The sequence below is a fragment of the Macrobrachium rosenbergii genome, chromosome 9, assembly GCF_040412425.1.
Source record: "Macrobrachium rosenbergii isolate ZJJX-2024 chromosome 9, ASM4041242v1, whole genome shotgun sequence".
In the NCBI taxonomy this organism is placed as follows: domain Eukaryota; kingdom Metazoa; phylum Arthropoda; class Malacostraca; order Decapoda; family Palaemonidae; genus Macrobrachium; species Macrobrachium rosenbergii.
Window position 1 is genome coordinate 53,526,108 of NC_089749.1, and position 7,500 is coordinate 53,533,607.

A 7,500-nucleotide genomic window follows, 5' to 3' on the forward strand; every position below is an offset into this window, starting at 1 on the left:
ATTACTGAAGTAAAAAAAATTACTATGGTAGATTATAGTGATAATGACAGTTACTGAGGTAATATGTTTATGATGATTATGATGGTAGCGATAATGACAGTTATTGAAGTAAAACGTTTATGATGATGACAGGTACTGAAGTAAAAACGTTTATATATGCTGATAATGATGATGGTTACTGAGGTAAAAACGCTGAAAGTGATGGTGATGATTGGCAGTTTCTGAAATGAAAACATTTATGATGATAGTGATGGTGGCGGTTTCTGAAGTGAAAACATTTATGGTAATAGTGATGATGACAGTTACTGAAGTAAAAACGTTGTTAGTGATAGTGATCATGACTGTTTCTGAAGTGAAAACATTTATGATGATAGTGATGTGACAGCTTTTGAGGTGAAAACATTTGATGATGATATTAATGATGACAGTTACTGAAGTAAAAACGATTATGATGATAATGATAGTAACGGCGACATTTACGTAAAAACGCTGATGGTGATATATAGTAAAAACATTTATAATATAGTGATGATGACAGTTACTGAAGTAAAAACGTTGTTAGTGATAGTGATGATGACTGTTTCCGAAATGAAAACATTTATGATAATAGTGATGATGGCAGTTTCTGAAGTGAAAACATTCATGATGATAGTGATGATGACAGTTATTGAACTAAAAACGTTGTTAGTGAAAGTAATGATAACTGTTTCTGAAATGAAAACATTTATGATAATAGCGATGATGGCAGTTTCTGAAGTGAAAACATTTATGATGACAGTGATGATGACAGCTGCTGAAGTAAAAACTTGGACATTTAAATACTGAAAGAGCATACAATGAACTGTACACCTGTCGTGGGAATTTATGTGCTTCATGTAATCCTCTTCAATAAATGAAACAGATGTTTACATTCTGACGCATTTTACGAGAAAAATTGCTGTGATACATTTAATCTGCCCTGCTAAGCTTTTTACCTAAAAAAATGAGAGAGAGAGAGAGAGAGAGAGAGAGAGAGAGAGAGAGAGAGAGAGAGAGAGACTGTCACTCTTTGCTTTTAAATTGTTTAAAATGCGTTCACTTCATTTTAGGTCTAGTTCCCTGACCTGTAATTAAAATTCCCGGAAAAGCAAATGTTATGTGTTAGCTGGACAGAATGCAAGTGGACGAATAATGAATAATTTTATTTTGCTTAATTTGTTTTACGTTTTATTTTTATTTTTATTGGATTAAGTTATTCCATTGCGAGCCCCGTCGATCCTCAATCTCAGTAATGGTCTTGTGTCTTTTTTGGAATGAGTTAGCGGAGAGGGAGTAATAATAATAGCAGCAGCTGTGTGATTTTTAAATCGGATGGACGTAATGCGTATTAATGAATGCATACTCAAACTTCCCTTGTGGTTTTTCCTCCGGCTCTCAACAAATATTTCTTGGGTTTGCAGATCGAACTGAGGCCCCGCCCCTTTTTTTTCTATTAACGTGAATGACTTACCGTACAGTATACTACTAAAACCTACACATTTTTTGTTGTGGAATTGCTACAGCACCGTATGTTCATCCACGACTCGGCAGGTAAGGTATGATAGTGACAGTCACTGGTATATATATATATATATATATATATATATATATATATATATATATATATATATATATATATATATATATATATATAATGTGTGTGCGCGCGCGCGTGTGCATGTATGTGTGTATAAATTTGAGTGAAATCTTGTACCTTGCATCGATAAACCCCTCTTGAAGTTACTAGCTAAGCGTGCGTTTGCTCTTTTAAAACTGTATAAATACCTCGCATATAAACGAAATGATATCGTCTCATGCAGGCATTGCCACTAATTAGGAGACTGCTGGTGACATGGTTTTCATGGTGTTAAAATAAAATGGTACGGGAACGGGCTCATGGAAAATTAGCGAGCAATTTATGAATGTGGAAGTCGTTTTGATACTTCCATAATTGTGGTGTTTTTTTTTTTTTTCCAACGGGCATTGAGCGTTAGGAAGAGCACATCTAAAGTTTCGAGATTTTCTGTGGAAATTTTTTTTTTTTTTTTTAATTAAGTCCGGACATCCTTATGTATTGGAATTAGGAATTGGCAAAACTCGGTGTTTTATAATCACACATATGGAAATGAGATAAAAGGACAAGGTTTCAAATCAGCCAGGTCATTCAGCTGCATAAAAATAATCGATCGTGAAAACCGGTTTTTAAAGGTAGAAGCACTAGTATCGATTGAACGATAACTATTTCATTAATTTCTTGTTCTTGGTTTCTGGTTTCAAATTGTATTCCTGGCTGTAGGGAATATGTTGATTTCAGTTCCTTTTTCCTTTAATCTGTACTCGGGTAGTCTTTCACAAAAATAATGTTCTTGCTTTTCTGGGATAAAACGAATCTCTCTCTCTCTCTCTCTCTCTCTCTCTCTCTCTCTCTCTCTCTCTCTCTCTCTCTCTCTCTCTCTCTCTCTCTCTCAGTAATTTGAAAAACACTCGCTGTTTCTATTGAGTGTTTATTTGACCGTTCAGCATTTTTTTCAAATCAACGACAAGATCTGTTATTGCATGATATCTAACAACACTGATATCAGGAATGAAAATACGGCATTCAGTGTGGCTATATAAATAAGTTTACTGTTGCCAAAAACGACTAGTCTCGCTGTTGGCTATTTGGCTATTGGCAACACTCGGAGCAACTTGGATTTTGATTAGTTGTGTTTTGTCGGGACTGAAAGTTCACGAAAATAAGACAGAAAGTGGAAGAAATTTTTGCAGAAAGTGGGTGAAAATTAGAAAGGCAATACCCGGAAACGAGACCGAAAGTGGGCGAAAATAAGACCGGAAGTGGACGAAAATACAATAGAAAATATGAGAAGATCAGACTGAAAATGGGCGGGAAAAAACATAGAAAGAGTGCGAAAATAAGACCGAAATGGACGTAAAATAACGAAGAAAGAGGGCGAAAATGAGACCGAAAGTAGACGAAAATAATTTAGAAAGGGGCGAAAATAGGTCAGAATAGTGGACGAAAATAATAGAACAGAAAATGGGCGAAGATCAGACTGAAAATAGGCGGACGGATATTACATAGAGAGAAGGCGAAAATGAGACCGAAAGTGGACGAAAATAACGAAGAAAGGGGGTGAAAACAATAACAAAAATGAACAAAAATAATGTAGAAAGTGCGAAAATGCGACCGAAAGTGGACCAAATAATATAGAAAATGGGCGAAAATAAGACCGGAAGTGGACGAAATGACAGAAAATGGGCGAAAATAAAACCGAAGGTGGACGAAAATGACATAAAACTGGATGAAAATAAGACCGCAAGTGTACTAATGTAAGAGGGAAAGTATTAAAAAAAAAAGTAAAAAATACGCCAAGTTTCTTCGGGGCAATCGAGTTTTCTGTACAGTAGCTGTAGCGTATAATCAATGCCACCGAAAATAAATCTATCTTTCGGTGGTCCAGGTATAATGCTGTATGAGCCGCGGCCCATGAAACTTTAGCCACGGCCCGGTGATGGCCTATCCTATATCGTTGCCAGAAGCATGAATATGGCTAACTTTAACCTTTAAATAAAATAAAAACTACTGAGGCTAGAGGGCTGCAATTTGGTATATTTGATGATTGGAGAGTGGATGATCAACATACCAATTTGCAGCCGTCTAGCCTCAGTAGTCTTTAAGATCTGAGGGCGGACAGAAAAAGTGCGGACGGACGGACAAAGCCCAATAGTTTTCTTTTCAGAAAACTAAAATTATGACCGAAACGGGTCGAATAAACCTTGTCTCTACACATCGTTTAATAGGTTATCCTAGTTAGTCACATTAGACAGGATACAAGTGTTGTTTGTTTATTGAGGAAAGAAGCTACGAAAGACAGCTGTAGAGAGAGAGAGAGAAAGTAGCATTTAATGAAAATGCCAAATGATCGAATTATTCCGTCACAGAAACTAGCATTCTAAGAATACAGAATATTCTTTATTTTATGTTTTGTAAGTTTTACAGGAGAGAGAAAGAGAGCGGTTGAGAATTTACAACCCGATCGCTCCATTCTATCGGTTGTGAAAGAAAAATTCTCCGAAAAATATTGCACTTCGGGCGTGTATGCCTTTTAGAGGGAGTTGCGTAGATATAGAATTTCCATTCGACGAGTCGTTCTATAACAGAAAAAAAAAAGATAGATTCCACGTATCTTCAAAGATATTAAATTACGAACGAATATTGCGTAGAAAAGGGTAGAGAGAGAGACGAAAAACGTTAGCACTCCAGTTACTCCATTTCGGAAAGAGCCAGACAGGATATTTCTCCAGGGTTAATGCATTCCGAGCGAATATTATTGAGAGAGAGAGAGAGAGAGAGATCGCAACAACTTGGTCGAGTGAAAGTCTGTCCAAGCAATAAGGCAACATGTTTTCAAGTTCAACTTTGTAAAAACTCCCTCATCATATATGAGGAAATTCCTAACGGGGCCGGATAAGACCCACTTAAAGCTGAAGCACCTGTTCATATGAGAAATACCGCAATTGTGAAGCTGCACCGACCCTTTACGGGAGGTTTGAGGGAAGGGGAGGGGAGGGGGAAGGGGTGGGGAGTATGGAGAAGGGACCATGAGGAACAGAGCTGGACGCGTTCATTAGGTGTCCTGTTGGACGATACGTTTCGTGCTTGTCCAACATGAGAAGCCCCGTAAGAGGGTAGTTTTTTTCAGTGTACCTCACACGGTGGACTGTAGGCATTACAGTACTTAAGGTTCTTTTAAGCGTCCCTTCGGCCCCTAGCTGTAACTCCCTTTCATTCTTTTTTTTTTTTCCTCTGCCTCCGTTCATATTCTCTTTCTTCCATGTTGCTATCCACCCTCTCCTAACAATTGGTTCATAGTGCAACTGCGAGGTTTTCCTCCTGCTACACCTTTCAGACCTTTCTAGTATTAATTTCACTTTCAGCCCTGAATGACCTCATAACCTCATAGGTTCCAGCGCTTGGCCTTTGGTTTAAATTCTATTCTATATATATTCCACCGTGAGAAGACTATGGAAGCGAAGGGCTGGTTTAAGTGTTCTGGAAAAATATTAAGTGAAATGGCAGGTTCGCCATTATGTGCATAAAATGAAAACCTAAGAAGCCTACATTTACCTAGTACTTTTCATGTAATTGTTACACATTTTCTAGGTACACTGAATAAAATAAGAGAATTTATCACATAAATGTCGAACCTGCAAATTTAGTATGGAGTGATAGTGTTGATTCATTTTCATGGTACACTGAATAAAGCAAGAGAATTTTCCTACATATGAAAGTGTCGAACCAGCAGATTTGGTATCGGGAAAGTGTTGTGATTCTTCTTCCGGCTAATTAAAATATTGATGTATGTCTTAGAGCGATAGTCAGGGAACTGCTTCGTGGTTTTGTCTATCCAGTTAGAACCATTCGAAAAGGTGCAGCTCTGATCTAAGTGGTCTGGAGCAACAGAAAACCATTTCTGGAGGGAATATTGTGATGTTAGAAAAGTTGCCTTTTTCGTGGTAGCTATGATTTAAACAAGATTTTTTCTGCCCATTCAAAAACCTTTGTAAAAGTTAAGGGCACATTTTATTGTTCTGGTAAAACGTTGAATAATTTTTTATCTTGTAATAAATGCTTGCCGGGAGGGGGTGGGGGGTTTCACACAAGGTTTTGTTTCCCGTGTCCTTGTAGTGAGAAATTTGAGTAGGAAGAGGTTGCTGTTGCATCAGATGTTAGAATGTTAAAAACACGCAGTTTTGTGGTTTTAACTATATTTAAAAAGTCACAGCTTAAGAAATCTGTTAAACGTGTTCTTGCAATGCTTTAGTAAGGAGGTCAGTTGTGAAAAAGAGGTTTGCAAAGATGATTTTTTTCGAGACTTACGTTGGATAAGAAAAAAGCAAAATTTTGTAAGACAGTAAACGTCTGTTATACGTGTAAGTTATAAAATGAGGACGCAGAAGAGTCTCTCTCTCTCTCTCTCTCTCTCTCTCTCTCTCTCTCTCAAGTCCAAGAGTTTGATCTTACGAAAGTTAAGCATCACAGATTTTGAATCGGTACCGTGTACCAGGAACACATAATATTGTCTCCTTTTTGAAATCATTCTTACCGAGATGAGGTGATGCGAGATAAGATTAGAAAAAAAGAAAAAAAAAAGCGCTCGCACGCGCGCGCATGAGTGAGAGAATGGGTCCCATACTCTAATCTTTGTTTCGCGTCCCCTTGCTTTGTCACCATTTATCTGACTGAGGGGGTATTCCATTATTAAAGAAAGAAAAAAGTCTTGTACGCTTATTGTTCATAATTGTCCTTTTTTCTCAGTCTCTCCTCTCAGGGAAAAAGGAAGGCTGTCTCTTCATTACCTCTCTCCCTTTCTGTTCCTCCTCAGTCTGAAAGGGGTGGACGTTGCTTTGGGAGGGAGGGAGGGGGAAGGGAGGGAGGGAAGACAAGGAAGGGACACAGAGTCCCTTCCTGAAGGGACGTTAAGTCTTCCCTGACAATAGACGTTTCCTCCATTGTGATCTCATGCGTTAAGTGTCGAAACGTTAATTAGAAACACCCTCTCTCTCTCTCTCTCTCTCTCTCTCTCTCTTCTCTCTCTCTCTCTCTCTCTCTTTAATAGATTGGTAAGGTGGGGTTGGGGTGGGGGGGAGCGGTGCCAGGGGCGCCGTCATGTTTATACCAGCGACAACTTAATGGAGTCAGTGAAGAGGTGTGAATATGTCTTGTTATAACCGAGATGCATTCCGGGGGAAGGCGCCCCTCCCGCTTGTTATTTCCGTGCATTTTTTAATTAATATGTTAATTAATTTTTCAGGTGTACTTTTTCATTAATTTAAATTTAATTTTTTTGGTGGGGAGGGGGAGGGATGGGTCCCAGAGTAAATATACGTGCAAACATACATACATACATACGCTTACATATACATGCAAATAAAAAGTATATCTTAGTTTAACCAGACCACTGAGCCGATTAACAGCTCTCCTAGAGAGGGCTGGCCCGAAGGATTAGATTTATTTTACGTGGCTAAGAACCAACTGGTTACTTAGCAACGGGACCTACAGCTGATTGTGGAATCCGAACCACATTATGACGAGAAATGAATTTCTATCACCAGAAATAAATTCCACTAATTCTTCATTGGCCTCTCGGAGAGTCGAACGCTGGGTCAACAGCGTGCTAGCCAAGAGCTCTACTCATCCCTCCAATGAAGAACTATCATATACGTACAAATACATACATACATACACGATGAGTCCTTTTCCCTGTAAGGAAACAGATTCAAGTGAATACGAGATATCAGTGTACATATATACTGCATCTAATAGAAATATCAACACACAATTACGTGTGGAACAGAAATGAATTTCTGACTCACATCAGGATCGAACCTAGGTTTTTCAAATGAAAGACCTGTGTACGATCCCCTGATGTGAGTCAGAAATTTATATATATATATATATATATATATATATATATATAT